Below are 10,147 nucleotides of genomic sequence, written 5' to 3'. Positions count from 1 at the left end.
TGACACCAGGGCGTGGATGTCTTCGAGGATCTGGTAAGCATTGTTGATGAAGAAGCGGGCGACCTCAGCGGCAGGGCCGTTCTCCTGCAGCTCCTGGAACGTGTCCTTGTCCACCACACCCTGGATAAACTTCGAGCACGGGAAGGCCAAGGCCAAGGCCAAGTCAGCCGCCAACCAAGCAAAAAATCCACAACCACACGACTAGAAGGAAGTGGAGGCAGGGGAAAGGAGGGGGCTAACCTCGGCGTACGTACATGGTGGCAACATGGGTGTTGAGCTGCACTATGAGAGCGGCGGCTTCCATAGCAAGGCAAGGAATGGTCTGGCGATCCGCGGCCCGGGGGACTGAGCGTTGGAGACGGGGGGAATTCGGCTGCGAAGTGAACGAGGACTTCAGGAGGGAGCGGAGGTTGTATAGCTGGGCAGCGAGTGGTGGATTAGCTGTACTACACCGTCGACGGGGAGCCATTACTTAGGTTGCTTGGAGACGGCGCGCGCGTGCATCGCATTCATGGAGCCACCGGTTGTGTGTCCACGGAAGCGAGCATCGGTTTCTGGTCGACTCGAGACGGCCGTCCAACAAGATTGCGGTATGGGCTCAGCCATGTCCTGGGTTGACTTCTGTCTTCAAATGCACATCCCATGACATCTTCTTCAACAACGACACCGCTCCCAAAATGGGCCGTTCCGTACATTGCACAACGAAGAACTCAGTCTCCTCAAATACCGGCAGACATGCCCGGGTAAGAAAATGCCACAATATAACCAGCAAAACACAAGCAAGCAAAGTAAGAAGGGTGCGGGAAAGGATTAGCACAACTGAATCGGAGATGTGTATGTATCTAGAAGTCTACACTCTTTGGGGAGTGATAATGTCCATTGGAGAGGTGCCGAAGTCAAAGCTCCAAACCGCCACCAATTGACTCACCCTAATCTCCCTTTGAGTCACCCCCAACCGATGAGCCTCAAAACACTTGGGGTTGATCTTGAAGGCAACGCAAAAACCTTTACATACTTTTGAAACACAATGCAAGCAAGGAATCTTTTTGGCCTTCACTAGCACCACATATAAGTCCCAAATCTCCAAGAGTAGCAAGTGTTGGTGATGAACGAGTTGCGGAATTACAAATCGGTATGGAGATTGAGTAGAGGCACTACTAGGGAAAACCTTATACACATAAATTTAGTAGTAGCGCGTGTCAAAAAAGGGCGCTAGTGCTAGATAGCAGTAGCGCTTGAGGTAAAAGGACGCTACAGATAAAACTTTAGCAGTAGCGCGTGCTCTCGTAAAAGCGCTACTACTAATATTCCCATCGCTAAGACGATAGGCTACACATAGCAGTAGCGGGCTTGCAAGAAGCGCGCTACCACTACGAACTAAGTAGCAGAGCGTTTTCTAAGAGGTGCGCTACTGCTAATGGAAATCAAATAAAATGAAAAACAAATAGAAAAGTAAATGAAAATGAGAGAAATAGAAAAAGAAAAGAAAATAAAATAAAATGTAAAGCAAAATAAATGAAAAAGCGAATAAAAGGAGAAAGGCATAGCAGTAGCGTCTGCTGACAAGAGGCTCTATAGCTAATATAGCTACATCGCATTCCCGAGACCCCCGCTATAGAAACAGAAAAGGAAATAAGAAAATAAAAGGAAATTAGATAGCCATAGCAGTAGCGCGTTTCGTGAAAAGCGCTACCGCTAAGTTTGACTTAACCCAAAAACCGTTTCCCTCCGGCCACCACTTCTCCCCCAAATCCCTCGACCGACCCCGCCGCCGTCTCCCTGATTCGCCGTCGCCCCACTTCACCGTCGTCGCTGCCGACGTCGACGCCCCCGGAGCCACCAGAGCCGCGCGCCGTCGACGCCACCAGAGCCGCGCGGCCTCATAAACGCTACCGGAGCCGCCGTCAACGCCACTGCCTCCCTTGCCACCACTCCCTCCCTCGCCACCACTGCCTCCCTCGCCACCACCGGAGCAATCCTCTCTAAGCCCCTACCCCTCCTCTCTCTCTCATGCGTACCACAAACACTGGACAAAGAACTAGCTAGCTAGGTTAACTAGTTTAACTAGGTAAATATCTAGGTTAGTGCAAAATTTTAGTTAGGGCTTTGATAGAGAACTCGTTAGGGCAGTAGGGTTTAATTAGGGTTTTTGTCTGCATATATGTTTTTTAAAGAAAAAAATGAAGAAAAGTTGTAGCAGTGCAGCTAGTAGTATATAGTCAAAGTAGTAGATGTTAATTAGGTTAGGGCAGTAGTGGTAGTAGTAGATGTTAATTAGATGCTTTTTATTTAGGCAGTCGGGTTTTGCTAGGTTAATTAGGTTAGTAGTGCTGCTAGTAGTAGTGGTACAGTAGGTTAATTAGGTGAAGTTAAATGAATAACCTAAATTAATGAAATTAGTAGTTAACTGAATTTTTTCCCTTCCATCATTATAGAGCACTAAAGTAAACTGAATTTTGTTCTATTAGTAGTTAAATGAATTTTCTTCTATACTCATTTTTTGAATTAGTTTGTGAAATTTGGACATGTATATTTGGACATGTGGTTGCTCGTGTATATTTGGACATGTGTTGCGGTGTCGAAGATGGGTTTTTGAACACAGTTTCCAGGGAATGAAGCCGAGTGGCCTATGTTTTGCCAGAATGTTGATTTATTTCCATTCCAGTAAATTTCAGGTTCTCGATTTGTCCACTTTTTAGCAAAAGTCATGCCGAAATTTTCCATGAATTTCGGCATGACTTGTGCTACAAACTAGGACATATCGAGTGCCCGGGATTTGCCGCACCCAGAAGGAGTCAACGTTCCTGCAAAGCATAGGCCTTTATTATGTCATTATTCATTTTATTAGGTCTAGAATTAATTGAATAGATTTAATCGTAGGAAACAGGCTAGCAACGATGAAGGACAGGGTTCTGGTGATTGCGACGACGTCTACCGGGCGGCAGACGAATTTTTGAGCCATGCCGATGATCAACCGATGTTGTTGCTGGGCCCACCGGTGGAATCGGGGTCTGAGACCGACACGCAGACCGGTGCTAAAACTGAGACCAGTGCTAAGACTCAGACCAGCATCGAGACCGGCGCTGAGACTGAGACCGGCGCTGCATCGGGGAGCGGAGCCGGTGTAGAACTAAAAGCAAAGAGGTAACGACTTCCTAACAAACTCAGGACTACTAGAGTGGTGGTCACGGAGGTGGACGACGGAAATTTTGATCCAAACATGCCCGAGGAAGCGGGCGCATGCTACGGCAATCAAATAGGCTGCATCGTACGGGCAACCGCCACCATCAACGATGCGAAACTACAGAAGATAGATAATATGAGGCCCTCCCTCCTAAAGAAGTTTCACCAGATATTCTTGTTCCCGGGCCGGAATGAAAAGGATTATGAAGATCCAGATAAGGACCCGGCAATGAAGAAGATAAACAAACACGCCATGACCAAGTTTAGCGACGCGTTGGCCGCCTGGAAAGCAAGGGTGAAAGCAAGGATCATCGACAAGGAACCCTACTCCGAGATTGTAAAGGATAATCCGACAATCACGGAAGAGCAATTTCAAATATTCAAGGAGGCTTGCGAGGCCGAAGCTGCCAAAAAAGTCTAAGTACATGAAGGGGCTTCAAGAGAGGAACATTGGGAGCCACCACCCCGGAAGCCGTGGTTACGGCGGGAAGAGGTCCAAATGGGCCAAGGAGGACGCGGAAGTCGCGAGTCTGGGCATCCCAGACCCCTTGGCAGAGTTCACCGTCCCGCAGGAGCGTGACGTCCTCAGGGCCCGGCACCGTTGGGACCCAGTGAAGAAGGTTTACGAGACAAACGCGGTCACGACGGAGTTCATTATGCTGCTGGTAATTTTAGTTTCTGATCAATTCGACTACACACGTTAGTCATATTTATAAACGATCCTTGTGCCTTTTGTAGAGAGAGCAGCATAGGATTGCGACCGAAAGCGACTCGCCGTCTGAGGCATTGGCGAGGCCCAAGTGGGACAATCCATTCAACCGGGCATTGAACATATTGAAAGGACTCCCGGTGGAGACTCGTCCGTCGTATGGACGCGTGCACGGTGTCGGAGACGGCGTCACGTGGAAGAAGTACTACCGTGAGACCACGGAGGAGAGAAAGGAAAGATGGAGGTTAAATGAAGAAAACATCGACAGGAAGGTTGAGATTGCGGTTGAGAAGAAATCATCTCAGACAGTCGCAATAGCGGTATCTGCCGCAAAACAGGTGGTTGTAGATATGTCTGCTTCCTTGGTTCCGACTGTTTTCAATTGGACCAGGTAAAATCCAGAAAGAAATGCAGCGAGCTTTCCCCTTGCTGACTTCTTGGGAAGCATCTCGACTAGCGTTGCACCCGCATCGGCTCCCGCACCTGCTCCCGCACCGGCTCCTGCACCTGCTCAGGCACCGGCTCTGGCACCGGACGTGCTCGGCGGTGCTTCGTCTTTGGCTGAGCTCGATGCCCTCACGGTATCTGTCACACCGGTCGCCTTCAATAAATGTATAATCTCCCGTCTTCGTTGCCTTTCGGATGTCTCACGTCGCAGACTTCTCTTTGTAGGCCGACGAAACCCCGTGCACCATATTGTACACCATCGACGACCAGAAGGTGAACGTGGGGAAGGCGACGATAATGGAGCCGAAGGAACCATTGTTCCACAGCCGGCCAATCCCCCCGAACGTCTTCAAGGTTTCCATGGCCAGTGTCAAACCGGACCACGAGAATTCGCCTCCTCTGATACTAGTGGGGGATGACGACAAGACCCCGCGCCGCCTTGGTGATTGTTGCAATGCGTGGGTCTTGTTGTGGCCAAAGAGTCTGCTTCATCTGGAGGCGGCCGGGAGCACACCCACGAGCACGCAGCCTCAACAAGGTATGAACATCAACACCCCACCTACCCAATTAGCGTCGGGTGTCGAGTTGAGTGATAGCGGATTGGGTAAGGAAGAGGATCCATTAGTCGCTGATGACGTCGCCATGGATGAGGATGAGGATGAGGATGATGATGACACTCAACAGTATGTCTATACTGGCGCCTACTCAGGGTTTGAGTGTCATGAGCCGGTGCCTAAATTGCCGTCTACGGAGGATGAACGTATTATTGACGATCTTCCGGTAGTAAAGAAGTCTACGAAGAGAGCGAGGAAAGGCAAAAAAGTTGATTCTATGATCCAGCCGCCTCAGTAGCCTCGACTTCAGGACCGTATAGATATCCCCGATGCGGATAAATGGCATATCCCCGGTCAACCAATCCTACCTGCAAGAGCGCTAGGGGCCAGATTCGGCGATCTAAGAAGACTTCATTACGATGTGCTGCGAAGAGAAAGGCCTCATCGCCTCGAAAGATCCAGGATACCCACTCTACGTGGTTAACGTTCCACGGTAATTGTCGTACGTCGACTGCTTCCCCGCGGATAAGTTCTTCCTTCAATTCGATTACATATTCGACATGTTTCACGTGAATAAGCTGGATTTTACGTTTGTCCGCCTTTATGCCTTGCACATGAACTACATCATCGGGGTTGAGCAGATACCTTATATATGTGTCGCTGACCCGTACTACATGCACGAGGGTTTCTTGGGAGTCTGCACAAAGCACCATGAATACGCGAGGGAATACATCGTCAGTTTCATACTCGCCAATAAGGACAAGGAGGTGATTCTCATGCCTTATCATCCCGTGTAAGTCAGCCGTGCGGATATCCTTCCTTCGATTTCAATCATTCATTTGCACGGTGGAGGCTAATTAATTCGAGGTGTAATTATTTTGCGCAGCGACGGGCGCGCCGTTCTCATCATCCTCTACCCCCGATGCTCCCATGCTCTTTACTTGGACTCATCGAAGAACATTCACAAAAAGGCTTACACGCACATCAAGGATGTTTTCGACAGTGCTATGTTTTACTACCAAGCACGGGGTGGAGAGGTCAAGGACAAGAAGAGAAGGGGCGTCAGGCTCGCCTTCGGCCATAAGACCGACTTCTGCTGCATCCAGCAACCGAGTGATTCTCTTAATGATGGATTCTATTTCCTACACCACATGTTGGAGTACAGACGGGATCACCAGAATCTTCGCATGTCACCTAGATCCGGCGATGCCCATATTCTGCAATGGGCAAAGAACGTAGGAGATATCGAGGATCATCGACTTCGAGCTGAATTCTATCACATCCAACGTGAACTTGCCCAAATCATCATGAAGGAGGTCGTCGGAAAAACAGGGATGTTCTACGAAGAAGGAAAAATGTCGCGGGAAGACGTTCGAACATGGGTAGCCTCTCAGCGTCTCGACATGAAGCCTTTCACTAAGCTCGGGGACTATCTCACTGACATCGATGGATGGCACGACATGTTGGAGTGATTGTCGATATATGACAATGTGTCCGTTTAGTCCATACTTTCTGTATGACAAAACTTTGAGTTATGCACGGCAAAACTTTATTTGTGATGTAATTAAACCATCCTCCTCCTTGACTAGCGAAGATCACTCTAGTTAGGGCATTTTGGGTATGATGAACTTTGTTATTTATGCTTATGATATGTTGTTTCTATTTTTGCCAAGTCTGTCTCTTTCTGTTGCTCAACTATATATGTTGCATATCATCGACTCATGTGACGATGTAGGTGCACAGATCATCGATGGCGAAGAAGTGCTACGCCAGGAGTATATATATGACGAGTGGTCGAAGTGTCAGGCCCAGGTGTACCGGTTTCCAGTTTCCGAGCGACAAGTAGTAGTTAGTTTAGGTTCACGCTAATGCGAGAGAGGGATACGAACTCATGTACTGCATAGTTCTGCTCTCACTCAAAGTGATAGCTCTTCTCACGTATATCATTGTTTAGATGGATGACGATGTATTTGCAAGTAATCGAGACTTGTATCGCTATTCTCGAGATGATGACGAGAGACCACTTTGTGTTGGATGATGATTATGATGATGACATGATTTGATGAGACTAGTTGTATGTATATGCTATGATTACATTTGTACGTGTATGATATGCTAACGATTATTGTATAAAGCCTATTCAAATACAAAACAAATATGCAGAAAAAAAACTAATAAAACTAGTAGTAGCGAGGGGAAAAAGTTAGCAGTAGCGCCGCCTTACAGTAGTGCTTCTCTGTCAAAAGCGCTGCAGATAATATCAGTAGCACCCTTTCACAGAAGCGCGCTACAACTATCCATGTATAGCAGTAGCGTGGGACGACATGCGCTACTGCTACACGTTAGCTGTAGCGCCTTATTAGTAGCGCATCTTCCCGTGCTACTGATAGGCCTAAAACCCGCGCTGCTGCTAGGCTTTTCCCTAGTAGTGAGGGATTGGGAGGAATCAAGATTTTAGGCTATAGGTATGGTGTAGCTCCTCAAAGTTAATGGAATGGGGATGGTATACCCCCTCCTCACTAGGCAAATCAGACCATTGACCCACAAGGGACTCCGGGGCCCAAGTTTTAAGAGTCCAGGGATCCGGACTCACCTGAGGCAGGCAGACCCGCAAATTCCACAACAGGACTTGGGGGAAGAGACCCCAAGGATCGACGCTAACCAGATGGTTGCATGCCCACTCCGGGGACCCGAAGGTCCAAGACCCCAAGGACCTGATTCATGTAGAAGGTTAGCAACACAGTGGAAAGGGGACTTTAGGACCTAAGCATCCCAGGGTATGGGGAACTGGAGTGTCCAATAGCAAAACATATGGACTCTAGGGGGTAATCCCATGACTCTGGGACCGGGGTATCCGAACATTTGGGAAAAACTTCCTGGGATTTTACCAAAATGTCAGCTTGTCACAGTGGCGAGGCTAAGTGTATATGTTTTGCATGATCCCCAACAATCTGAAACACCTCGACCCCTCTTAACAATGTTGCTTTCCTACAACTCAAATAATACAGAAAACCTTTGAATCTTCAGAGAACTGACACCTTCTCCTTTGTGAAATGAGGGGCTTACTGTATCCAAAGATAGTCACCGAGAGACAAATGTCCCGAGATAAGCTTGGTAAACGACATTAATCCTCCCTAACTTATTGGCATCAACACCAAAATAAGACTACTGATATAATGCACTTTCGGTAGCAACATTTTGCAAGAAGGTAAAAGTGCCACAAACATACAACAAAACAAAAGTCACCGACAAACCAACCAATTATAGAGTTTATGCATATATAGCCTGCGGGGCATCAACGACACACATGTATATAGAATTGACACAGACAAGACAACAAGTTCCGTTCACAAGAGGTTTGGGAGCCCGGAGTTCGAGAGCAAGAACCATCATGTGATTCCAGACGCCCCCACTGAAGCTCAACACACGTTGAACATTGCCTACATATTGAAAGATACATATACCCCACTATGCCAGGGACAACACGGGGCTATGTTTTTATTTTATTTCGATCACTAGTACTTAGGGCTCAAGGCATCAATCTGTTTCTCCAGCTACATAAGAAGAAGAAGAATGCGTCAATGATTAATACATGTTTGTAATGCACGATAATGCTCAATTCACATGGTTTCACCAAATCAGCTATGTTGAAAGGTGGTCAATATCATATTACTACACTTGGCAATTGGTGGGAAACAAAGAAACTCCATTGCTTAGAGCTATCCCATTCGTCGACGGCCGTGTGATGACAACATTAAGAACAGAAACATTTGACAACCAAATAGGACTTTCAGAGACATCAAATTAAATGCGCCAATGTGCTCCAGAAAAAAAACGGTTCTTTCACTATAGATTTTTTATACTACAAGAATAAGTTCAATGATTTTTTTTTTGATTATCAATAAACTACGTCAAGTATATTTATTGTGATAGAAGTGAGAAGTTTGGTGTAAAATAGGAAACATGGGGAAATAAGGGACTACCTGCAGTATGGTCAGGAACATGTTCCGCACATCATACAACTCATTCATAACAGGAGCCAATGCCATGAGGTACCTAGGATAAAGCAAATATGCAACACTATTAAATTCTAAGTGAACTGAACTAAAATTGTTCAGAAATTGTAAACCTCTATTTGAAGAAAAATTTCTAGCCATATCGGACTTAGTCATGCTATAAAAGAAGGCCTGGAGCTCAAAAGATACAAGAGAGTAATGAAAGAGATATACTTAGGAAATGAACCGAGATCTACCAGCACGTTGTTGCAGATGAAATGAAGACTAGCTAGCAGGTTAGTTCTGGGAATATTAGATTGGTACGAGCTAAATATAGTGCCATAAAATAGGACAGGTTTACATATAGAATGTGAACAATAAAGAGTGTCAATAATAATTATTGTGCAACATGTATAATAAGATACTGGCTACTAACCCTTCTTTGGTTTTTGCATGACTGAACCGACGGAAGTGCATGCATGAGACGCTCACTTTGTTAGCACCAACACTGATATATGCACAAAAGAGCAAGCTCGGGAAATTAAAAATGTAGCATACTAATTAAACAATATTGCGCATGTCGATAGACATAAGCATACTTGTGTTACTATAATAATATTCTCAAGGAGGCATTCAAACAAATGGTTGTCAACATAATAGATGGTTTGGTAAACCAAAAAAATAAATGGCATTGGCATTCCATGTGATAGCGAATAAATAGTACCAGAGATATTTACAAAACAACAACTTTCACTTGCCGAGACATAACATTGACACAAATATCGTTAATTTCCTTACACGAAACAAAACCAAATTCGACACTTCTAATTACGCCTATATGACAGCACGAACGATACAAGCCACACGCCCATGACGTACACACCCTGTGCGAACGTATCCAAGTAGAAACAACATTTAATGAAGTGAAGAAACCAAGAATTAACATTGGCGGTACGTAGAATAACATATTATTAATACAAGAAATGTCTGCAAAAAGACAAAGTTTTCATTGATGAGCTATGGCACTCCTATTGGCAGGAATACCGAAAGTTCCGTTAAGAAAACACAAAGAAACTCAGATCTTCTACTTATGCGCATATGACAGCCCCAAACAACACCAAGACGACTATCCGATCAGAAATATGGATAAACCGAAATACTAGGAACGCTAGCAAGATGACAAAGTGTTCCTCGCCGAGCCATAACATTGTTCTTCGCATGAATACCAGCACTTCCGTTACATGAAACACAACTATGGC

Source organism: Triticum dicoccoides, chromosome 1B (genome assembly GCF_002162155.2).
Source record: "Triticum dicoccoides isolate Atlit2015 ecotype Zavitan chromosome 1B, WEW_v2.0, whole genome shotgun sequence".
Lineage (NCBI taxonomy): Eukaryota > Viridiplantae > Streptophyta > Magnoliopsida > Poales > Poaceae > Triticum > Triticum dicoccoides.
The sequence above is the reverse complement of the archived record's forward strand: the minus strand, read 5'-3'. Positions refer to the sequence as shown.